The 14,707-nt window shown below is 44.1% G+C and overlaps 1 protein-coding gene across 1 annotated transcript in view; it reads left to right on the top strand.

Moving 5' to 3' along the window:
- Positions 1-14,707, top strand: part of EBF3 (EBF transcription factor 3) — a 240,657-nt gene that overhangs the window by 105,570 nt on the left and 120,380 nt on the right. The window lies entirely within an intron of this gene.

Here is a 14,707-nt window from a genome sequence, read left to right as displayed (position 1 = left end):
TCTCCGAGAGTCCGAGGGGAAGAGTAATGGAAGAGGAGGGGGAAGGGGACGGGGGTAAAACTGGCAGCCACTGTTTGGGAAATTCACGGAGCTTAGGGGACTTTTTATAGTATTCGTTCAGCGCTTATTATATGCCAGGTGTGGTACTAAGAGCCGGGGGGAGAGACGAGCTGTGCAGGTTGGACACAGTCCCTGTCCCACCTGGGGCTCACAGTCTAAATTCCCATTTTGCTGACGAGGGAACTGAGGCTCAGAGAAGTGAAGTGATTTGACCAAGGTCACAAAGCAGACAAGTGGCAGAGCGGGGATTAGAACCCAGGTCCTTCTGATTCCCAGGCCCGGGGTCTGTCCATTAGGCCGCGCTGCTTCTCAAACTTCAGTCAGAAGTATCGAGAGATTGGCAAATGGCCACTTTGGGCCTACGTGGGCGGTCAATTCGTGGACATCCAGAACTGCAACAAAAATGAGAATCGAGGTACCATCCGGAGTGAAGCTCGGGTCCAGAACCATCCATTGGGCTGGAAAACCTTCCCTCTTCAGATTCTGGGGGCCACCAAATCAGAGCTCAAATCATGTGAATCCATATTTATATATTTATGTATGTATATTAACGTCTGACTCCCCCTCTAGACTGTGAGCTCGTTGTGGGCGAGGAATGTATCTGTTATTCTCCCAAGTGTTAGTTTGATGCTTTGCACACAGCGCTCAATAAATATGATTAAATGAATGAATAAATGAGTGAATCAGTGGTATTTACTGAGCATGTACTGTGTGCAGAGCACTGTACTAAGCTCTTGGGAGAGTACGGTACAACAGAGTTGGTAGACACGCTCCCTTCCCATAAGGAGTTTACTGTCTACAGAGGGAAACAGACAATGATATAAATAAATAAATGACAGTTATGAACATAAGTACCAGGGGGCTGAGGGTCTGGTGAATAATGGGTGTAATGGGTGCGATGCGGAAGAGAGTGGGAGAAGAGGAAATGAGGGATTAATCGGGAAAATGGGAAAGGTGTCTGATCCTAAATCCTTACCCATTGGTCAGTCAGTCAATCAGTCAATCATTTTTATTGAGCAGTTACTGAGCACTTATTGAGAAGCAGCGTGGCTCAGTAGAAAGAGCCCAGGCTTTGGAGTCAGAGGTCATGGGTTCTAATTCCGCTCCACCACATATCTGCCATGTGACCTTGGGCAAGTCACTTAACTTCTCTGAGCCTCAGTTACCTCATTTGGAAAATGGGGATTAAGACTGTGAGCCCCACGTGGAACAACCTGATCAGCTTGTATCTCGCCCCGTGCTTAGAACAGTGCTTTGCACATAGTAAGTGCTTAACAAATGCCATCATTATTATTACTATTACCATGTGCAGAGCCCTGTACTAAGTGCTCAGGAGAGTCCACTATAGCAACCAGCAGACACTTCCCCTGCCCACAACGAGCTTAGAGGGACAGACATTAATAGAAATATATAAATTCCAGAATTCCAGAATATAAATAAATAAATCCCTCTAGACTGGAAGCTCGTTGTGGGCAGGGAACGTGTCTGCCAAGTCTGTTGCATTGCACTCTTCCAAGTGCTTAGTACAGTGCTCTGCACACAGAAGGCGCTCGATAAATACTGATGATTGACTGATCGACTCCTTGAAGGTGGCAGGAGTGGAGATGTGTGTTTTCTGTCCCAGTTGATGCAGCAACAAGAGCACCAGCCTGGGAGTCAGAAGGTTGTGGGTTCTAATCCTGGCTCTGCCACAGGATGCTACTGATGCCTGTTTACTTGTTTTGTTTTCTGTCTCCCCCTTTCTATACCGTGAGCCTGCTGTGGGCAGGGGTTTTCTCTATTGGTTGCTGAATTGTAATAATAATGATGATATTTGTTAAGCGCTTACTATGTGCCAAGCACTGTTCTAAGCACTGGGCACTGTTTCCAAGCACTTAGTACGGTGCTTTCCCCACAGTAAGCACTCAATAAATGCAACTGAATGAACGAATAAATGAATGAAGGTCTGCTGTGTGACCTTGGGCAAGTCATTTAACTTCTCTGGGCCTCAGTTGCCTCACCTGTAAAAATAGGGATTGAGACTGTGAGCCTGCTGTGGGCAGAGATTGTCTCTATTTGTTGCTGAGCTGTAATAATAATGATGATATTTGTTTAGCCTTACTATGTGCCAAGCACTGTTCTAAGCGCTGGACACTGTTCCCAAGCGCTCAATAAATACAGCTGAATGAATGAATGATTGAAAATCTGCTGTGTGACCTTGGGCAAGTCACTTAACTTCTCTGAGCCTCGGTTATCTGGTCTGTAAAAATGGGGATTGAGGCTGTGACCCGTTTGTTGTCTGTCTCCCCCTTCTAGACTGTGAGCCCGTTGTTGGGTAGGGACCGTCCCTATATGTTGCCAACTTGTACTTCCCAAGCGCTTAGTACAGTGCTCTGCACATAGTAAGTGCTCAATAAATGTGATTGAATGAATGAACGAATGAATGAAATACCACAGTTAGCCACAGTCCCCAGGGAAGCAGCCCCAAGGGGAGATCCCGGAGGCCGGAGAGTTCAACAGTTCCCCACGGGCAGGGCTGTGTCACAGAGACAAGAGCGTAACTCACCGAGGTCTGGCGAACAAACAAGCATCAGGCAGTCGATAGTGTTTCTGCAAGCTAATTGTGTCGGAGAAATGAACGGCTCTTGTAAATTGCCTGTACTTTGGACACGGGGCCTGCTGATGTTCTGGGAGCCCGACTTTCCAGCTGGGAGGTCCATCTCGCTGAGATTTTCTGACTTGCCGTGGAAATCCCAGGCCAGGCTAGTGGCTGCCCAAGGTGTCCAATACCATGAGGATTTCCCCAATTCATTAAGATTTCCCCATTGAGCGTTACAACGGAGATTGGCCCAGTCTTTTCCGAGTAGGAGAAACAAAATCACCCGTCGTCGTTACCGTTTCCATTCCTCTGGGGGAAAAGAACAGAATCGCTCTGAAAGTAGATTCTACGGGGCTGTGTTTGAAATAAGCCACAGGTGATTCTCTCCATTTTCTCCTCTTTGATATATGTATGCATATGTCCAAAATTTTGAAAGGTCAACGAATGCTGCCAACATTTTTAGAACTATTTATAAAGTGCAGGCGTCACATACGTTCTTTAAAACACTCACACCCATGTATCTCCATCAATTTGAAAGTTTGGAACATCTTTTGAAAGCAGGAATAAAACTTTTAGGAACTAATCATAGGGGTTGTCTAAACTCACATTGGGTTGTCATGAGAAGCAGCATGAGGTGGTGGATACAGCCCGGTCCCTGGAGTCAGAAGGTCATAGGTTCTAATCCCAGCTCTGCCACTTGTCTGCCGTGTGACCATGGGCAAGTCGCTTCACTTCTCAGTGCCTCAGTTTCCTCACCTGTAAAATGGGGATTAACTGTGTGAGCCCCGTGTGGGGCAGGGACCGTGTCCAACTGGATTAGCTTGTATCCACCCCAGTGCTTAGAACCGTGCTTGGCACATAATAAGTGCTCAACAAATACCATAATTGTTATTATTATCATTTGAAGGACCTAGAGGAATGGTCTAGTGATGTTTTCACTTTTGAGATCGTTGAAAAACTCACGAGCCCGTCGTTCTAGAGATCTCAGCGAATGAATACTTTGGTCTTTCCAGCCTATTTTCCAGGCCTGCTGAGCTAAAAGCAGGCAGGCCGGGAGTCAAGAGGCAGCCATACTTGATGGTAGTCAAGGTATGCTAAAATCCACAGGCCTTCTTTATCCCCCCCCCCCCCCCCCCCCCCCGACACTCGCTCCCCCACCCAAACCCACTAAATCTGATCAGGGAGACTAATGAACTGCAACGCCAGTCTTATCAATTAACCTGACAAATAGCCACTCTGCCACCGCTATTGGTTTTGTTTGAGTTTCCTTTGAGGAGTTAGTGTCACTCAAGAAAGACATTTGCTCAGGTAGAGCTCTAGCTACTTTAAACAAGTCCCCGCTCAGCGCTATTCAGAACAAGATTTGTGTTAGCTCTAATCCAATAAACATCACAGAGAAAAGGCACCTCTGCTCTGCTGGGAAATTGTGTCCAGACTTGTAGCAACATCTAATGGGCATTTAGGTTCAAACTAGCTGTGAAGTGTTAAATATTTACATGTAGAATGCCAATAGTAATTGTCCACTTTATCTGAGCCAGCCTAGGGAAATGTCTTATTTGTTTCCATGTAACTTCAATAAACAGGAGGCTGGTAAATCCCCCCTCTATTTCTTGGGGGCTTAGAATTAATAAAGCCAGGCAGTATAAAATACGGGCTGGGGTTTTTTGAATGATCACTTTGGCACCAGGCCATATAATATGGCTTTAACTCCATGTGGCCTGTCTATTAAGCAAGACAGGATGAACCTCACAAATAATAAAAAATATTTATGTTTTTCTTAGTGATACTAACAAGGTAACATATCAGAGAAGAAATGGCAGGAGGAGAATAAGGTAACCGTGTCTTATGAATTCATGGCGCAGCAGGGTCCTTTTCTGTCCCCATAAACACTCTAAGATCCTCTGTTCGCTCTTGCTATTATTCCACAAATTGTATTTTTTTGCTTTGGGTTGGTGAAATCCGAAGTGTCATAAATGCCTCCGCCTCATATATATTTGATAGTTAATATTTGTCTGAACCAGGAAAGTGCACTTTACATGTGGCAACATACGATTACCTGAGAGTGTTATTGCCAAGGCAAAAATCAATACCAATTTATAATTCACGATTGCAGTCTATCAGTTCTTAGGGCTCTCTATCCGTGCTCATTAATTTTTTATTATGATTGACTAAAACTGAAAGATTTTTAACATGTTTCACCGTTATTTATTCAACCTTAATAATTAAATAAACCGTAATTGGCTGTATTTGGAAGCCTCTTGAAGCTCTGGCCAGTGAGGGTTTTGGGTGACCATCCATTATTGATGAGAGGAATATCACTTCTTCTCTTTGGAGGCAGGCCTTGGGAAAAACCATATGGGCACCTCCAATGCCGAAGAAATAGATTTCGGAGGCCTCTGATGATGATGATGATGATGGTGGTGGTGGTATTTGTTAAGCGCTTACTATTTACCAGGCACTCTACTAAGCGCTGGGGTAGATATGAGCTAATCACGTTGGACACAGTCCCTGTCCCAAATGGGGCTCACAGTCTTCATCCCCATTTTCCAGATGAGGTAACCGAGGCACAGAGAAGTGAAGCAGCTGGCCTAAGGTGAGGTGGCAGACAAGTGGAGGAGCCGGGACTAGAACCCAGGTCCTTCTGACCCCCAAGCCTGTGCTCTATCCACTGGGCTACGCTGCTTCTCCGCTTCTACTCTGTCTGGAGGGAGAGGCTATTTTCATTCTAGACTGTGAGCCCGTTGTTGGGTAGGGAGTGTCTCTATATGTTGCCAACTTATACCTCCCAAGCGCTTAGTACAGTGCTCTGCACACAGTAAGCACTCAATAAATGTGATTGAATGAATGAATGAATGAATGAAATTCGGAAGGAGAATCCGGTCCCTGGGTAGTGCCGGGCCGTGGTTCTGAGCGCTGGGGTGGACACAAAGTAGACAGGTTGGACACAGTGCCTGTCCCACATGGGGTTCACAGTCTTAATCCCCATTTTACAGATGAGGAAACTGAGGCCCAGAGAAGTGACTGGCCCAAGGTCACACGGCGGATGAGTGGCGGGACCGGGATTAGTACCCAGGTCCTTCTGACTGCCAAGCCTGGGCTCTAGCCACTATGCCATGTTGTTTCCCACTCGCCGCCTAGAAATCCTGGCTCCAGACAAGGCTGGGACAGGGTGACCTCTCTGGTAGCCTTCCTGATTGGTGGTTAACATGTATCTTTAAGAGGTGATTGACAGATGGAAAATTGCACTTTCAAATTTCATCCAGATCCATTTCACTTGTTCTTCTACACGTCAACTTCTGCCAATCCTAGCAAGCCAAAGCTGTATACATTAGCTGTTTCCACAGTGGTGCAAAAAAAAAAAAAGAAAAAAAGGAGGTAGACAATCCAGTTTTTGAGCCCTCTGAAGGAAAATCAATCATGTCATAAGTGAGAAGTATGGGTAAGTTTGAACTGTGGCAACTTTCCATCATTTCATTTCTGGCCACGCTGGTGGGTTTTTTGAGTGAACTGTGGCTCTGATCCACCACCTCAGCTGGAGCGATAGAATAAGAAGTGTAATAGAGTCGGTACAGAAGGGAAATTTTTTTTTCCTCCCTGGCTATTTGTCAAGTAAGTTTCTGGTGGAATTGCACAGAACGAACATCAAAACCGAAGATTATAGACACTGGACGTTTTGACAGAATTGAGAAAAAAACTTCTCTTTCTACGACAGGCGTATATCAACCCTTCTCAATCAAATACTTGAGCTATTGCTTGAAGTTTTTATTATCTCTGATGCACTGACAGCTCCATAGGAATAATGAAAAATATGCAGTTATTAAGGAAAGAACTTCCCACCACCCAATAGGGAGATAGGAACGGCCAACAGCTTATCCGATAAGGGATCTTGTCCAAGTTTATGGTTTCACCTGTCTAACTTTGTCATAAGTCAAAAGAAGAAATTGCATTCCAATGATCTTTCTTTCTCTCTCTCTCTCTCTCTTTTAAAGGAATTTGTCCTGTGGTTAAAAAGTGTATCCAGAAAAGGAATATAGAGCAGTTTAATTTGATCTATTTAGAGTACTGAGAGGGCACATCATTTTATATTGGATATGCTGTGAAAACTGTGGGAGAGAAACATGTTGCAATTTCACAATCTTGTTCTTAATATTATTGAAAGAGAGCTGTTCTTGGCAGTAATAAATTTAACACAAAAATCAAATACAAAACAAATTTATTCTTCCAGAGCTGATGCCCCAGTCATTTCTTTCTTGTCTTGCATTAAGCTTTAAAATCAACTGTCACTACCTATCGATTGCATCTGAATTGTTATCTATATTTCTCAAAAGTACTCTTGACAGTTAATACAGTGTAAATTATAATCTGGGGAAATGCTGCTTGTATTTGGCAGCAAATTGCTTAGATTCCGACTAAACCTGCTTTTATTTTCTATCCTTTTCTTGAGGCCATCTATTCTAGTACGGACCATTCAGCCCAGATTATTTTAAATTTACCCTCAGCCCGTATATAAAACACGTTGTGGAAATCATCTTTGGCGTCACCCTAGAAGCCTGTGGAGGGTTTTGGGGGGTCTGAACGCTAAAGTAATAAAGCAGTTGGGAATTGGTAGGAAGTTGGGGATTACAAAACGGTGCATTATAGGGGGGCTGTGAAGACAATCCGGTTCTCCGACATTCTCCCGGGACTTCGCTGCTTCTTCTTTGAGAAGCCAGTGTATGTGACACCTTTCCACTAGGCTGTATGATCTTGGAGGGTAGGAATCACAACCGCTAACTCTACGCTTCTAGGGAGAAGCAGCTTGACTTAGTGCCTAGAGCCCAGGCCTGGGAATCAGAAGGTCAAGGGTTCTAATCCTGGCTCTGCCACATGTCTGCTGTGTGACCTTAGGCAAATCACTTCACCACTCTGGGCCAAGGTTACCTCACCTGGAAAATGGTGTTTAAAAGCGTGAGCCCAGTGTGGAACAGGGACTGTGTTCAACTTCATTACCTCATACCTATCCCAGCTCTCAGAATAGTCCTAGGCACATAGTAAGTGCTTAGCAAGTACCATCATACTTCTTATTTACTAGACTCTCCTGTGGGCATACTATGGTGCTGTGTGGTGCAGCTAAATGCTCAATAAATTACTGATTGAAAGAGTGAAGAAACAGGTCTGAGCAGAAGAAATAGGACCACCAAATTCCCACCATTTTTTCGGGTTGGTTAGGGAGGCTTTGGGGTGGGAGGGGAGGGTAAGGGAGGGAAGGACAAGGGAGTGGGTGGAAATTTTGGGATGAACTGTATTTCTTCCTTTTTCAGTAAGACCATTACCATAAGCTCTTTTGGGGCAGGTAATGTGTCTGTTTATTGTTATATTATATTCTCCCATGAGTTTAGTACAGTGCTGTGCACACATTAAGCGCTCAATAAATACGACTAAATGATTAACCTCAGCTTGACTGCCACCCTCCTTTCTTAAGGAGTCAATGAAAGGTGGCTCTAGGGCCATCTGCTTTGCTCACCAATCAAATCAATGGTATTTATTGAGCATGTACTATGTGTAGAGCACTGTACTAAGTACTTGGGAGAGTACGATACCACAGAATTAGCAGTCACGTTCCCTGCCCCTGAGGAGCTGGGATCAGTAACCCATAGCCACCTTGACGTTTCCCATCACGTTCGAAACTAAAATGACAGAGCAATTGGCATTACCAACCACTGAAGATGAGAGGTCGGTGGTGAAACTTACTAGTCAGCCTCCATCACCAGGTGCCTAAAAACCCTGGTGGCATATCCCTAATGCCAGTGGGATCCAGGATTTTGAGGAGGCAGAATTGTATTTCACTGCAAAATCCCCATAGCTTTATTCTTTAGAAAGAATAATAATAGCGATAACAGTAATAGCAATAACAGCACTATTCACCATCATCATAATAATGACCTCTTTTAAATGCTTACTCGGTTACAAAGTTCTCTGCTAAAGCCACTGGAAATAGAATCAATCAATCGATCATATCTATTGAGTGCTCACTAAGTACAGAGCACTGTACTAAGCACTTGAGAGAGTACAGAAGCCAGGTGACTACTACAGATACAGTCTCTACCCAACATGGGACTCATAGACTTATGAGCTTGTGGACAATGCTCTCTTCTAGAGAAAACATGGCAGTAAACTTCAGGAGTTTCTCCAGCAACGAGTGTCCTATAAGTAATATGCAGGAAATATAGAGCAACATGAAGAAAAAAAATCAGGTTTTTCAGTTTCCTTCCTTTTTTATTTTAATCTTTTATGCAGCAAAGGGGATTTTAAGGTCTCATTCAGGTGGGTCTGAGGTGGAATCAATGAAGCACTAATGAAACCTGATAAAATGCTCAATTTTCCTCCCTGGGCACCTTATCATATGTATGCTACTCTTGAAACATCTTCTATGGCTGTCTGAGAGAAGTGGGGCTGGAACAGCCAATCGTTATTTGCTATTTATTAATAATAATAACAATAATAATAATAATTGTGGTATTTGTTAAGTGCCTACTATGTGCCAGGCACTGTACTAAGCACTGGGTGGGAAGACAAGCAACTTGGGTTGGACACAGTCCCTGTTCCACATTGGACTCACAGTCTTAATCCCCATTTTACAGCGCTTGTACTTCCCAAGGGCTTAGTACAGTGCTCTGCACACAGTAAGCGCTCAATAAATATGATTGATGATGATGATGATGAGGGAACTGAAACACCAATAATAATAATAATAATGATGGTATTTGTAACGTGCTTACTATGTGCCTAGCGCTGTTCTAAGTGTTGGGGGGGATACAAGGTAATCAGGTTGTCCCACGTGGGGCTTACAGTCTTAATCCCCATTTTACAGATGAGGTAGCAGGCACAGAGAAGAGAAGTGACTTGCCCAAGTTCACACAGCAAGTAAGTGGCAGAGCCAGGATTAGAACCCAAGACCTTCTGACTCCCAAGCCCGTGCTCAATCCACTAGGCCACACTGCTTCTCTGAGTACCTGCTGTGTGCAGAGTACTGTGCTGAGCACTTGGGAGAGTACGGTAGAGTAATTTCACATGATTCCTGCCCTCAAGGAGCTCACGGTATGGAGGAATTGGACTTTCGATTTCAATAATTTTAATAGATCCATTTGGACCATAAAAAAAGGTAGCTTGCATGTTTTCTTGAACTCTGCTTCTTGAGCGAAAATGATGGAGAATGTTTAACCGTAAGCTAGACTGCAAGCTCGTTGAGGACAGGGATCATGTCTACTAAATCTATTTTACTCTTCCAAGCCCACAGTACAGTGCTCTGCACATAGAGAAGCAGTGTGGCTCAGTGGAAAGAGCACGGGCTTGGGAGTCAGAGGTCATGGGTTCAAATCCCTGCTCCGCCGCTTGTCAGCTGTGTGACTCTGAGCAAGTCACTAAACTTCTCTGTGCCTCAGTTACCTCATCTGTAAAATGGGGATTAAGACTGTGAGTCCCTCGTGGGACAACCTGATCAACTTGTATTCTCCCCAGCACTTAGAACAGTGCTTTGCACATAGTAGGTGCTTAATAAATGCCATTATTATTGTTATAGTAGACTGTAAGCTCCTCAAGGACAGGGATCATGTCAACCATCTCCTTTACATCCTCCCAAGGGCCCTTTAGAGTGCTACCCTCTTTGAGGGTACGGATCTTAGAACAGTGCTTTGCACATAGTAAGCGCTTAATAAATGCCATTATTATTATTATTATTATCACATCTACTAACTCTATTGTATTCCCCCAAGCCTGTAGTACAGTGCTCTGCATGCAGAAGAGTTCCAAACTTCCAAAGTGTTTTTAATAAGAGGGCAAATTACTTCACTGTTTTTCTAGGGTAGCATTTATGGTAATTTGTCAAGCCCATATAACAGAGACTATAATTACAGTTGCTGGGGGGGGGGGGGGGGGGGGGGGCTTCTTTATCTTTCCTGTCCATTCCCGCTTGATTTCTTGCCGTGCAGAAGCTATGTGTGTCTTGTTTTGTTTTAATACATTACTGACCGGAGGTCTCAGGTTACGAGAGGGTCCTTGTCCTACACTTAGTTCCACTCTCATAAAGCAGTGCACAGAAAATGCTGAGACACCGTAACAATTGTGGCTCGATATACTAAGCCTAAACATCGGAATGTAAAAACTCAGACTGCGGAAGAAGAAGGAAAAAAGCCAGTTATTGAAAATAGGGTAGATTGAAGGGTTTCCGGCAGCCGACTCTTAGACTCTGTGTTTTTTGGCTACCTCGTCTTTCTGGGCCATTATATCCTCATTTTAGACTGTTCCAGCCTCATCAGTGTGGACTTCCTTCGAGAACACTTCTTGCATTTTAGCTGGAATAGCGAGAATAGTTAAGACCTCTAAAATAACAATGACAGGGAATTATCTGGGTGAGAAGTGTCAATGGGTTACTATAGGAGCCAAAGACTATACTTCACTTTGCGCCGGATTGATCGTTACGCTACGGAGAGGGGAAAAAGAAATAGATGAAGTGAAAAGGCATTAAAAACAAATGCTTCCGCAATCCCTTGCGTTGTTTTTTTCCCACCAATTAGCTACTATAATGTTATCAACGCATTATTTTTGGTGGCTGAATGTGATGACAGATGTTAAATAAACTTATCTGCTAATCCTTGAAAAACTTACATAATTGAAGAAGTTAACAGGTTGTTCTCTTAATAGGGATTAGCCATAATTGAATTTTTTTTCAATAATTCACCAGAAGGGTAAAAAAAACCCCACCTCCGTTAATATGAACCATATTTTGTATTTATTATGGGAAATAATTTTACAGGTAGGAGGTGAAGAGACAATTTGGGAATTTTTGCTTGCTGAAAAACTGCATATTAAACATGAATTCTGATTTTCCATCTGGCTCTACTGGTTAGGAAGCTGCAATTGGGCATGATCTCTGCTGTCAATCAACAGTCCCCAACTGCGAGGAGTAAACCTCATGACGGAAACCCACCCTAACTCATTAAACCAAAGCAAACTGTATGAAGTATGCCGCTGTGCCATTTTCATATTTGGTGCATGTGACAGGATCATTTTAGTGATTTGCTGGATTTATCTCCTCTTAAAAGTATTGCCTGAAGCTACTCTAATTGGTAGGGAGAGCCAATTCCCTCTTCTCCTCCTGTCAGTCTTTGTTTTATTTACTGAGAACTGCCGAAACCTATTTACACAATAATGAGGATAAATCACCGTGATGCTTTCAACACAAAGAGAAATGTTGCGGGAGTTGAAATCTGGACAATTAAAACAAAATTCCAAATATTTCTGAAATGGTACCCAGGGTTAGCCAGAGCAAGGGGAAATTGAAATGAATGGTAGGATGGGATCCTAAGATTGTAGCCCAGATCAAAGACATCGATCCATTTGAGGATGGGCCGATCCAGGTCACAGAGGGACAGAAGGAGGGTGACCATCCTAGTGGATATTGGGGAGCAAAATCAGGAATTGGGAGTTTATTGATGAGAGCCTCTGAGTTTTAATAATAATAATGATTGTATTTGTTAAGTGCTTACTATGTGCAAAGCACTGTTCCAAGCGCTGGGGAGGTTACAAGGTCATCAGGTTGTCCCATAGGGCTCACAGTTTTAATCCCCATTTTACAGATGAGGTAACTGAGGCACAGAGAAGTTAAGTGACTTGCCCGAAGTCACACAGCTGACAGTTGGTGGAGCCGGGATTTGAACCCATGACCTCCGACTCCAAAGCTCGTGCTCTTTCCACTGAGCCACGTTGCTAGAAAGAGTCATTTTTAAAGTGACTGTGTCTCATTACCCAGTTCAGAAATTTCAGTATCATGTAAGGAGTCCGTAAACAGGGAGTCATCCAAGTTTGTCACATCCGCTGGAAGCTCAGAGTGACGCGCGGGACTGGTGGGCCACTGCAGGTTGCTGGCAAGCCTTGCTCTTTCCTCTCGTGCTGTAGGATCATCCCAAATGATCTGTGCACTCTGGGAGGGCTCAGTGTTGAGATCGGTTAGGGTCTTATGAGGTCTGATAATAATGCTACCATCCTAACAGGGAAGATGTGTTTGTCACGAATGTTAAATATCTCCACCTTACTTTGGATTTGGTTTTAAGTAAACTGGTTGTCCAGGTGATCTGGTGAGATTTTTGTAAGTGGCCCGTGGAAGAAGTGGTAGTGATCGTAGTAGTAATGTTGGTAGTAGTAGTAGTAGTAGTTGAGGTAGTAATAATAACAATTCTGGTACTTGTTAAGTGCTTACTATGTGCCAAACACTGTTCTGAGCACTAGGGGAGATCCAAGTTAATCAGGTTGGACACAGTCCCTGTTCCACATGGGGCTCACAGTCTCAATCCTCCTTTTCCAGATGAGGTAACTGAAGCCCAGAGAAGTGAAGCAACTTGCCCAAGGTCGCGTGGCAGAAAAGTGGCAGAGCTGGGATTAGAACCCAAGACCTTCTGACTCCCGGGCCTGGGCTTTATCTACTCAGCAACTCTGAGGACCTCCATTGGGTGTAATGCACTATACTAAGCATTCCTGATTTCTTGGTATTTATTGAGAATTGACTGTGTGCAGAATACCATACTAAGTGCTTGGGAGAGAACAATATGGCAGAGTCAGCAGACACATTCCTTGCCCACAAGGAGCTCACAGTCTTTCATGCAAGGAACACTAAGAGTATATGGTCTCTACTCAGATGAGGGCCATCCTTTTAGACTGTGAGCCCACTGTTGGGTAGGGACTGTCTCTATATGTTGCCAACTTGTACTTCCCAAGCGCTTAGTACAGTGCTATGCACACAGTAAGCGCTCAATAAATACGATTGATGATGATGATCAGAAATTGCTTTTGGCTTTTTGTCAAGAGTTTCATTCCAAAACAGAACTCTTCCTCTTCTTCCACTCCTTCTGCGTCTCCCTGACTTGCTCCCTTTATTCACCCCCGCTCTCAGCCCCACATCACTTTTGTCCAGATCTGTCATTTATTTGTTTCTATTACTGTCTGTCTCCCACTCTAGACTATAAGCTCGTTGTGGGCAGGGCACGTGCCTGTTTATTACTGTATTGTACTCCCCCAAGCGCTTAGTACAGTACACAGTAAGCACTCAATAAATACAATTGAATGAATGATGGGGAAGGGGCCTCGGGCTCCTGTTGAACTTTCCCTAGCGCTTAGTACAGTGTGTTGCACTTAAGGAGGGTCTCGATGAGCACCACTGCTAGGAGGCTGCAAAGCCTGTCGCACTCACTACCAAGACTTGCTACGTACATTCTTCTTTCGATCCTAGTTGTAAACTACAGATGCATTCAATGGATGGTATTTATTGAGTGCTTCCTGTGTGCAGAACAATGTACTGAACACCAGGGAGTGAACAATACAGCAGAGTTGGTAGAGTTGGTCCTCTTGAATCAAACTATCTCTAACGAGAAGCAGTGTGGCCTAGAGGAAAGAGCCTGGGCTTGGGTGTCGGAGGACCTGGGTTCTAATTCCGGCTCTGCCCGTTGTCTGCTGTGTGACCTTGGCCAAGTCTACTAACTTCTCTGGTCCTCCATGCCTCTTCTGCAAAATGGAGATTCAATACCTGTTCTCTCTTCTACTTAGACCGTCAGCCCCAGGTGATTATCTTGTATGGCGTAATGGATAAAGCACAGGCGTGGGAGTCCGAAGGTCATAGGTTCTAATCCCGGCTCTGCCACTTGTCGGCTGTGTGACCTCGGGCAAGTCACTCACCTTCTCTGAGCCTCAGTTCCCTCATCTGTAAAATGGGGATTAAGACTGTGAGCCCCATGTGAGACAACCTGATTACCTTATAACCCCCCAGCACTTAGAACAGTGCTTCTCACATAACAAATGCCATCATTATTTGTTTATTATTATTTATGTGGGCCAGGGACTGTGTCCAACCCAATGTCCACCCCTGCGCTTAATATAGTGCCTGGCACACAAGCGCTTAACAAATACCACGTTTATTTATTTAATATTAACCCCAGTGCCTAGTACAGTTTGTGGCACATAGTAAACGCTTAACAGCTACCACAACTACTGTTATCATTATTATTCCGCACGCCAAGCCTAAAGCCCAAGAGCTATCCCATT

This window comes from Tachyglossus aculeatus, chromosome 3 (genome assembly GCF_015852505.1).
Source record: "Tachyglossus aculeatus isolate mTacAcu1 chromosome 3, mTacAcu1.pri, whole genome shotgun sequence".
Taxonomy (NCBI): Eukaryota; Metazoa; Chordata; class Mammalia; order Monotremata; family Tachyglossidae; genus Tachyglossus; species Tachyglossus aculeatus.
Note: the sequence above shows the minus strand (reverse complement) of the source record. Positions and strands in the feature narration are given on the sequence as shown.